This window comes from Sciurus vulgaris (genome assembly GCF_902686455.1).
Source record: "Sciurus vulgaris genome assembly, chromosome: 15".
Taxonomy (NCBI): domain Eukaryota; kingdom Metazoa; phylum Chordata; class Mammalia; order Rodentia; family Sciuridae; genus Sciurus; species Sciurus vulgaris.
Genome location: NC_136476.1, coordinates 20,949,579 through 20,958,768, shown reverse-complemented (window position 1 = coordinate 20,958,768; position 9,190 = coordinate 20,949,579).

The following is a 9,190-nucleotide window of genomic DNA, read 5'->3' as shown; positions in this document are numbered from 1 at the left end:
AGACCTAGGGATGTGTTGATCTAATCTCTCCAGTGTTGATGCCACCTAACAAAGTCCCTAGAGCCTGATTAGACCCAGCTGCTGCAACTCCCCTCATAGAACTCTGCAGCAGCCTCACCTTGGGGGTGCCTCTATCTGGTCTACCCAGAGGAGCCTCCAATCTACAATACTCCCTATTTCCTCCCACTTCATACTGGTGGGAAGGGAGGCTGAGAGCTATCTTAACCAGCTTCAGTTTCAGGCCACTCCAGCTGTCAGCTTGGTGAGCTATAAAAAAAGAGAAAGGGGCCAGCTGGCAACTCTTGCTCTTTCTTTCTCTTTTGGTATACAGCCCAAGGAGAAATGGAAAGGACAGTCAAGTATGGGCAGTGACCATCCATCCTTGTTGAAACTTTTGACCACCTTCAGTGGAGATATTTCTCTTATTTTTCATTAAGAATCTTTTTTCTTCTCTTTGTGTTTGTGTTTTGGTGTTCTTGCTCAGCTGACTAGTTCATAGATGTGTGTGTGTGTGTGTGTGTGTGTGTGTGTAGACACATACACATATACCTGTTTGTATCTCATTTTTAGCATTTCTTAAAAATAATAGTTATTTTTTCTTGTCATGTGTTTTGAGGGTTAGGGTTTTGTTTTATTCTGGTTTTGTTTGTTTAACTTATTTCTCTTTCTCTCCTTTGTTTTCCCACCAATGATCAAATCTCCTGTTCTCTCTCCCCTTACTTTGTTTGTTCCTATTTTTCTTCTCCTTTAGGGACATCACACTCTACATTTCTTCTACGTTCTTTCTGTTAACATTTTGAACATTCTAAACTTCATTTTACCTCCATAACATATTTTTTCCTGATAATAAACTATAGTTTTATCATCTTTTGTAGCTATTTGGTTTATATAAATCCTGTTCCCACTATTCATGTTGTTGTTGTATTAGCACTATGGATGGCATGGCTGACATTTATTTTTTATTTTCATGCCATATTTAGTTCATGGTTATTTATTGGTTTTGCTCTTGGCAATTTCTTACCTCACCATTCCTGTTTTTGTGGTAATTAGTATTGTAGATGTCATAGTAGGCATCAGGAATGTATTTTAATGCTATATATGATTTGCATAAGTTGTTGGTATTTTTCCCCTTTTTTCTATGAGGTGCTGGGAATCTACAGAAACATATCAAGTTCAAAGGGAAGAGACTGCTGATGAACTAAACCAAGTCAGACAGTGTAACATACTCCACACACAAATTAACCACTTTCAATCTTCAAGCAACATTTTAATACAAAGAATAAAGAAATTAAAGCTGCCAAACTAGTGAATGAACCCCAGGTAGAAATGGCTGGTGGGGGTGGTGTTCAGCTCCCATTCACAGACTTCCACTCCTACAGCAAAAAAACAGAGAGAATTAACACAAAGGCTATGGATATCACACCTACAAGTGGTCTCAATCTAGATCACTCTAGGACACATTGGCAAGAGAAGACTACCCTAAAAAAGCCCACATGTAAGATTGGTAGAGAAATCCATCCCAACAGATACCTAAAATCCAGCAGAGGAATACAAGAAATATGAAAAAAAAAAGGTAACATGATGTCTCCTAAAGTTTATAATTCACCAGTAACTGACTCCAAAGATATTGAAATAGATGAAATATCAGATTAAAAAATTCAAAAGAATGATTATAAAAATGATCAGTGAATTCCAAGAGAACACAGAAAAATAAGGAATGAATTAAGGAAGTCAGTGCAGGATATCAATGAGAAAATTAATAGGGAGATAGAGATGTTGAAAAAGAACCAATCAGAAATCCTGGAAATGAATCAATAATCAAATAAAATGTTCATTTGAAAGTTTCTCTGATAGAGTAGACCATGCTGAAGACAGAATCTCAGTGCTAGAAGGTAAAGGGACTGGCTTTCAACATTCAGACAGTACTAAAGAAAAGAATGTAAGTAACCATGATGAGAATATACAAAGTTCTGGGACAACATTAAGAGACCAAATTTAAGAATCATTGGTATTAAAGAGGGTTATAAGATGCAGACTGGCATGGATTACTTGTTTAGGGAAATAAAGAGAAATCTTTTCAAACCTTAAGAATGAGATGGACATTTAGATACAGGATGCATACAGAACCCCAAATAGACAAGATCATAAAAAGTATCTCTCCACGACACATTATAATGAAAATGTCTAGCATAAAGAACAAGGACAGAGTTCTAAAAACCTCAAGAGAAAAATTGTCAGTTCACATTTAGAGGCAAGACAATTGACTAATTTCTCATAGCTCTAAAATCTAGGAGAGTGTGGGATGATGTGTTCCAAGCCCTGAAAGAAAATAAATATCAACCAAGATTGCTATATCCAGCAAAGCTATCCTTTAGAATCTAAGTAGAAATAAATAACTTCAAAGGTAAGCAGGAACTAAAACACTGTGTTACTACTAGGCTAGAACTACAGAAAATAATTTATATGGAAGGAATAAAATACAAACCCCAGAATTAACAAATGATGAAATATCAATGAAGTAGCTAAGATCCAAATTAATAAAATTGAGAATAAAAAAGGAATAAATGGACAGAACAGAAATCCAGAGAATAATTAGGGACTATTTTGAAAACTTATACACCAATAAATTGGAAAACCTAGAAGAAATGGATACAATTTATACACATGTGACCTGTTAAAATTGAATGAAGAGGACTTGGAAAACCAAAACAGATAAACAGAAGATATCTCAATATCTCCAATGAGATAGAAGAAGTAATAAAAAACCTTCCAACAAAAGAAGCCTAGCACAAGATGAATTCTCAACTGAATTCTACCAGACATTTAAATAAGAACAAATGGTCCTCAATGGTCCTCAAATTATTCCATGAAATAGAAAGGGGTGGAACACTTTGAAATTCATGCTATGAAGCCAGCATCACCCTCAACCCAATATCACATAAGGACACATAGAAGAAAGAAAACTAAGGACCAATATCCTTGACGAACTTAGATTAAAAATCTTTAATAAAAATTTAAATGACTGTCAAAAAAATATGAAAAAATATTCAACATCTATAGAAATTAGAGAAATACAACTTAAAAATACCTTGAATTTTCATCTCACTCCAGTTGGAATGGCAATTATCAAGAATACAAGTAACAATAAATGTTGGTGAGGATGTGGGGAAAAGGGTACACTCATACATTTTGGTGGGACTGTAAGTTGTTGCAACAACTCTTGAAAGCAGTATGGAGATTCATCAAAAACAAGGAATGGAACCAACATTTGACCCAGAAATCCCACTCCATATATATATATATATATATATATATATATATATATATATATATATGGCCAAAGTATTTTAAATCAGCCTACTATAGTGACATAGCCACATCAATCTTTATAGCAGCTCAATTCACAATAGCTAAGTTGTGGAGTCAAGCTAGATGCCATTCAACAGATGAATGGATAAAGAAATTGTGATACACACACACACACACACACACACACACACACACACAGGAGTATTACTCAACCATAAAGTAAAATGACTTTATGACATTTGCCAGTAAATGGATAGATCTAGAGACTATCATACTTAGTGAAATAAGCCAACCCAAGAAAGGAAAAGTTGAAAGTTTTCTCTGATATGTGGCAGCTAACCCACAATAAGGGGGAGGAGACTAGAAGTTCAGTGAATTAGACAAAGCAAATGAAGGGAAGGGAGGGGGGATAGGAAAAGGAAAGACAGTGGAATGAATCTAACTTTCTTATGTACATATATAAATACAGCACAGTGAATCTCACCAACATGTAAATTCACAAGAAATTAATTAAAAAATAATAGATATGGGTAAATGGCAGAAAGATCGATAGAAGGAAGGGAGCAGAGGTAAAGTAAAGGGAAGGGGAAGGAGAGGTACTGGTGTCTGAATTAGAAAAAGATACATTCCATGCCTGTATCATTATGTCAGAATGGACTCTACTGTTACATATAACTAAAATGAACCAAAAACAAAAAACAAAAAAATATCAAATCACATTCAACAACATATAAGAAGATTGTATGTCATGACAAATTTGGTTTTATCGTAGGGATACATGAACAGTTTAACATATGCAAATCAATAAATGTAATTTACCACAAAAATAGAATTAAGGGGCCCACCCCCCAATCCTCCCTGCTGCAGGTGGATGCTAGACACAGTGCTTGCCCACCCCCCCATCCCACTGCACTGCCTTGGTACACCCTGCATTGCAGCTCCCCAGCTTCTTTGGAGTCTAGTACAGACATTTTGAATTTTTCCTGAGGGCATGGCCACCATCATCAGAGGGGCAGGTCCCTTCCTGAGATACGTGTAGGAGACTGGAAGTGTTTTGACAGTTACCTCTATTAACTATATTATATCCTACACCCTTCCCCATCCTCTTTTTTCACTACTAGAAATACTGTAAATAATAATCGAGCTCATCCTGTTTATTATAATAAAGTTAAAGTCTTTATAGGGGCTGTCTGGTTCAGGGCTACATTTTCTTTGTATTGGGTGCTGCTAATACAGATCTCCCCCTCAAAGGAGAGGTACTGGAAAACTGCATGGTCACAATAAGCCTGCAGGGGGAAACTTCAACCTCAGATCTTCACTGCTAGAGGGGAATATACAGAAATAATATGAAAAAACAGGGGAAGAAAGTGTCAAAACAAGATGCTATTTTTTTTTAAAGCTTTTTAAATTGTTGATGGATTTTTATTTATTTATATGTGGTGCTGAGAATCGAACCCAGTGCCTCACACATGCTAGGCAAGCGCTCTGCCACTGAGCCACAACCCTAGCCTCAAGATGCTATTTTGATAGAATTCAATGACAGCATGGCAGTAGAAATGACAGAAAAAGAGTTTAGAATCCGCATAATTAAAATGATCCGTGAAGCAAAAGATGAGATAAGAGAGCAGATGCAGGCAATGCATGATCACTCCAATAAACAGTTAAAAGAGCAAATGCAGAAAGAAAAAGAACACTTCAATAAAGAGATAGAGATTCTGAAAACAAACAAACAAACAGAAATACTTGAAATGAAAGAAACAATAAACCAAATTAAAAACTCATAGAAAGCATCACCAACAGAATAGACCTCATGGAAGAGAGAATCTCAGACAATGAAGAAAAAATATTTAATCTTGAAAATAAAGTTGAATGAACTGAGAAGATGTTATGAAATCATGAACAGGACCTCCAAGAATTATGGGATATCATGAAAAAAACAAATTTAAGAATTATTGGAATTGAGGAAGGCACAGAGATACAAACCAAAGGAATAAACAACCTGTTTAATAAAATAATATCAGAAAATTTCCCAAACCTGAAAAATGAAATGGAAAATCACATACAAGAGGCTTATAAAACACCAGGTGCAAAAAATTACAACAGATCCACACCAAGGCACATTATAATGAAAATACCTCACATATAAAATAAAGATAGGATTTTAAAGACTGTGAGAGAAAAGTGTCAGATTACTTATAAGTGGAAACCAATACAGATATTAGCAGATTTCTCAGCCCAGTCCCTAAAAGCAAGAAGGGCCTGGAACAATATATTTCAAGCTCTGAAAGAACATAGATACCATCCAAAAGTCCTATACCCAGCAAAACTAACCTTCAGATTTGATGATGAAATAAAATCTTTCCACAATAAACAAAAGTGAAAAGAATTTACAAATAGAAAGCCTGAACTACAGAACATTCTCAGCAAATTATTTTGTGAGGAGGAAGTGAAAAACAACAATACAAGTCAGCAAAGGGAGGAACTAATCTAAATGAAGAGCCAATCAAAGGAGAAATCAAGTCAAGTTAGAAACAAAAAATAAGCCAAAATGACCAAGAATACAAATCATATCACAGTAATAACCCTGAATGTTAATGACCTAAACTCAATAATCAAAAGACATAGACTGGCAGATTGGATTAAAAAAAGACCCAATAATATGCTGCCTTTAAGAGACTCATCTCATAGCAAAAGACATCCACAGACTAAAGGTGAAAGGATTGGGAAAAACATACCATGCACATGGACTCAGTAAGAAAGCAGGGGTCTCCGTTTTCAGATCAGATAAAGTGGACTTCAAACCTAAGTTAGAGAGGATAAAGAAGGGCATTTCCTACTGCTTAAGGGAAGCATAAATCAGCAAGACATAATTATTTTAAATATTTATGCCCAAACAATGGAGCATCTATGTACATTAAACAAACCCGTCTCAATTTTAAGAATCAAATAGACCAAAACACAATAATAGTGGGGGAATTTAACACACCACTTTCACCACTGGATTGAACAAAGAAACTATAGAACTACATAATACAAACAATGATATAGACTTAATGGACGTTTACAGAATATTTCATCCATCATCGAGTGAATATGCTTTATACTCAGCAGCGAATGGATCCTTGTCCTAAATAGACCATATATTATGCCACAAAGAAACCATTAGTAAATACAAAAAAAATAGAGATACTACATTGTATCTTATGAGACCATAATGGAATGCAATTAGAAATCAACTATAAAATAACAAACAAAAACTACTCCACCTGGAGACTAAATAGGATGCTATTGAATGATGTAATGATAACAGAAGACATCAGGGAAGAAACAAAAAAATTCTTAGAAGTAAATGAGAACAATGACACAACATATCAAAATCTCTGGGACACTATGAAAGCAGTACTAAGAGGAAAGTTCGTTGCATTGAACTCATATATTAAAATAATAAAAAGTCAACAACTACATGACATAACATTACATTTCAAAGCCCTTGTAAAAGAAGAACAGATCAACACCAAAAATAGTAGAAGATGAAATAATTAAAATCAGAGCTGAAATCAATGAAATTGAAGCAAGAGACACAATTCAAAAAATTGACAAAACAAAAAGTTGGTTCTTTGAAAAAGCAAACAAAATTGACAAACCCCTAGCCATACTAATGAAGAGAAGGAGAAAGAAAACCAAATTACTAGAATTCATGATAAAAAAGGAAAAATCATGACAGACACTATAGAAATCATAACATAATTAGAAGCTAATTTGAAAATCTATACTCCAACAAAACAGAAAATATTGAAGACATTGACAATTTTTTAGAGACATGTGATTCCTCCCAAACTGAATCAGGAAGACATTCACAATTTAAACAGATCAATTTCAGGACCAAAATAGAAGAAGCTATCAAAAACCTACCAACCAAGGAAAGCCCAGATGGATTCTCAGTCAAATTCTACAAGACCTTTAATGAAGAAATAATACCAATACTCCTCAAAGTATTCCAAGAAATAGAAAATGAGGGAAACTTGAAACTCATTCTATGAAGCTAGTATCACTCTGATACCAAAACCAGACAAAGACTCATCAAGGAAAAAAAACTTAGACCAATATCCCTGATGAACATAGATACAAAAATTTTTATCAAAATACTGGCAAATCACATACAAAAACATATTAAATAGATAGTGCACCATGATCAAGTGGGGTTTATCATAGTGATGCAAGGTTGACTCAACATCCAGAAATCAATAAATGTAATTCATCACATCAATAGACTTAAAGTTAAGAATCATATGATTATTTCAACAGATACTGAGAAAGCATTTGATAAAATACAGCACCACTTTCATGCTTAAAACACTAAGGAAAACAAGAATAGTAGGAACATAGTTCAACATTGTAAAGGCTGTCTATGCTAAGCCCATGGTCAACATCATTCTTAATGGAGAAAAACTAAAAGCATTCCCTCTAAAAACTGGAACAACTCTTTCACCACTTCTATTCAACATTGTCCTTGAAACACTAGCCAGAGCAATTAGACAGACCAAAGAAATTAAAGGGATAGGAATAGGAAAATAAGAACTCAAGCTGTCACAATTTGCAGATGACATGATTCTATATTTAGAGGATCCAAAAAGTTCCCCTAGAAAACTTCTAGAACTAATAAATGAATTCAGCAATATAGCTGGATATAAAATCAATATGCATAAATCTAATGCATGTCTATTCATAAGTGGTGAATCATCTTAGAGAAATTAGGAAAACCACTCCATTCACAATAGCCTCAAAAAAATAAAATACTTGTGAATCAATCTAACAAAAGAGGTGAAAGACCTCTACAATGAAAACTACAGAACACTGAAGAAAGAAATTAAAAACTTATAAAATGAAAAGATCTCCCAAGTTCTTGGATAGGCAAAATTAACATGGTTAAAATGGCCATTCTATCAAAGGTACTGTATAGATTCAATGCAATTCCAATTAAAAATCCAATGACATTCCTCATAGAAATAGAGAAAGCTATCATGAACTTCATCTGGAAGAACAAGAGACCTTTAATAGCCAAAACATTCTTGAATAGAAAAAGTGAAACAGGAGGTATCACAGACCTTAAACTATACTACAGAGCAATAGTAACAAAAAAGGCATGTTATTGGCATCAAAATTGGCATCAAAATAGACAGGCAGACCAATGTACAGAATAGAAGACACAGAGACAAAACCACATAAATATAGTCACCTCATACTAAACAAAGGAGCCAAAAACATACAATGGAGAAAAGGTAGACTGTTCAACAAATGGTGCTGGCAAAACTGGAAATCCATATGCAGTAAAATGAAATTAAACCTCTATCTCTCACCCTGCACAAAACTCAACTTAAGATGAATCATGGACTTAGGAATTAGACCAGAGACCCTGCACCAAACAGAAGACAAAGTAGGCCTGAATCTTCATCTTGTTGGCTTAGAATCAGACTTCCTTAACAAGACTCCCAAAACACAAGAAATCAAAGCAAGAATCACTAAATGGGATGGATTCAAACTAAAAAGGTTTTTATCAGCAAAGGATACAATCAAGAATATGAAAAGAGAACCCACAGAGTGGGAGAAAATCTGTATGCCCTTCAGATAGAGCACTTATCTCCAAAATTTCTAAAGAACTTACAAAACTTAACACCAAAAATACAAAGAACCCAATCAATAAATGGACCAAGGAACAGGACAGACACTTCACAGAAGAAGACATACAGCTGATTAATAAATATATTAAAAAGTGTTCAACATCTCTAGTAATAAGAGAAATGCAAATTAAAACAACTCTAAGATTTCATCTCACTCTGATTAGAATGGGTATTATCAAGAACACAAACACTAATAGATGTTG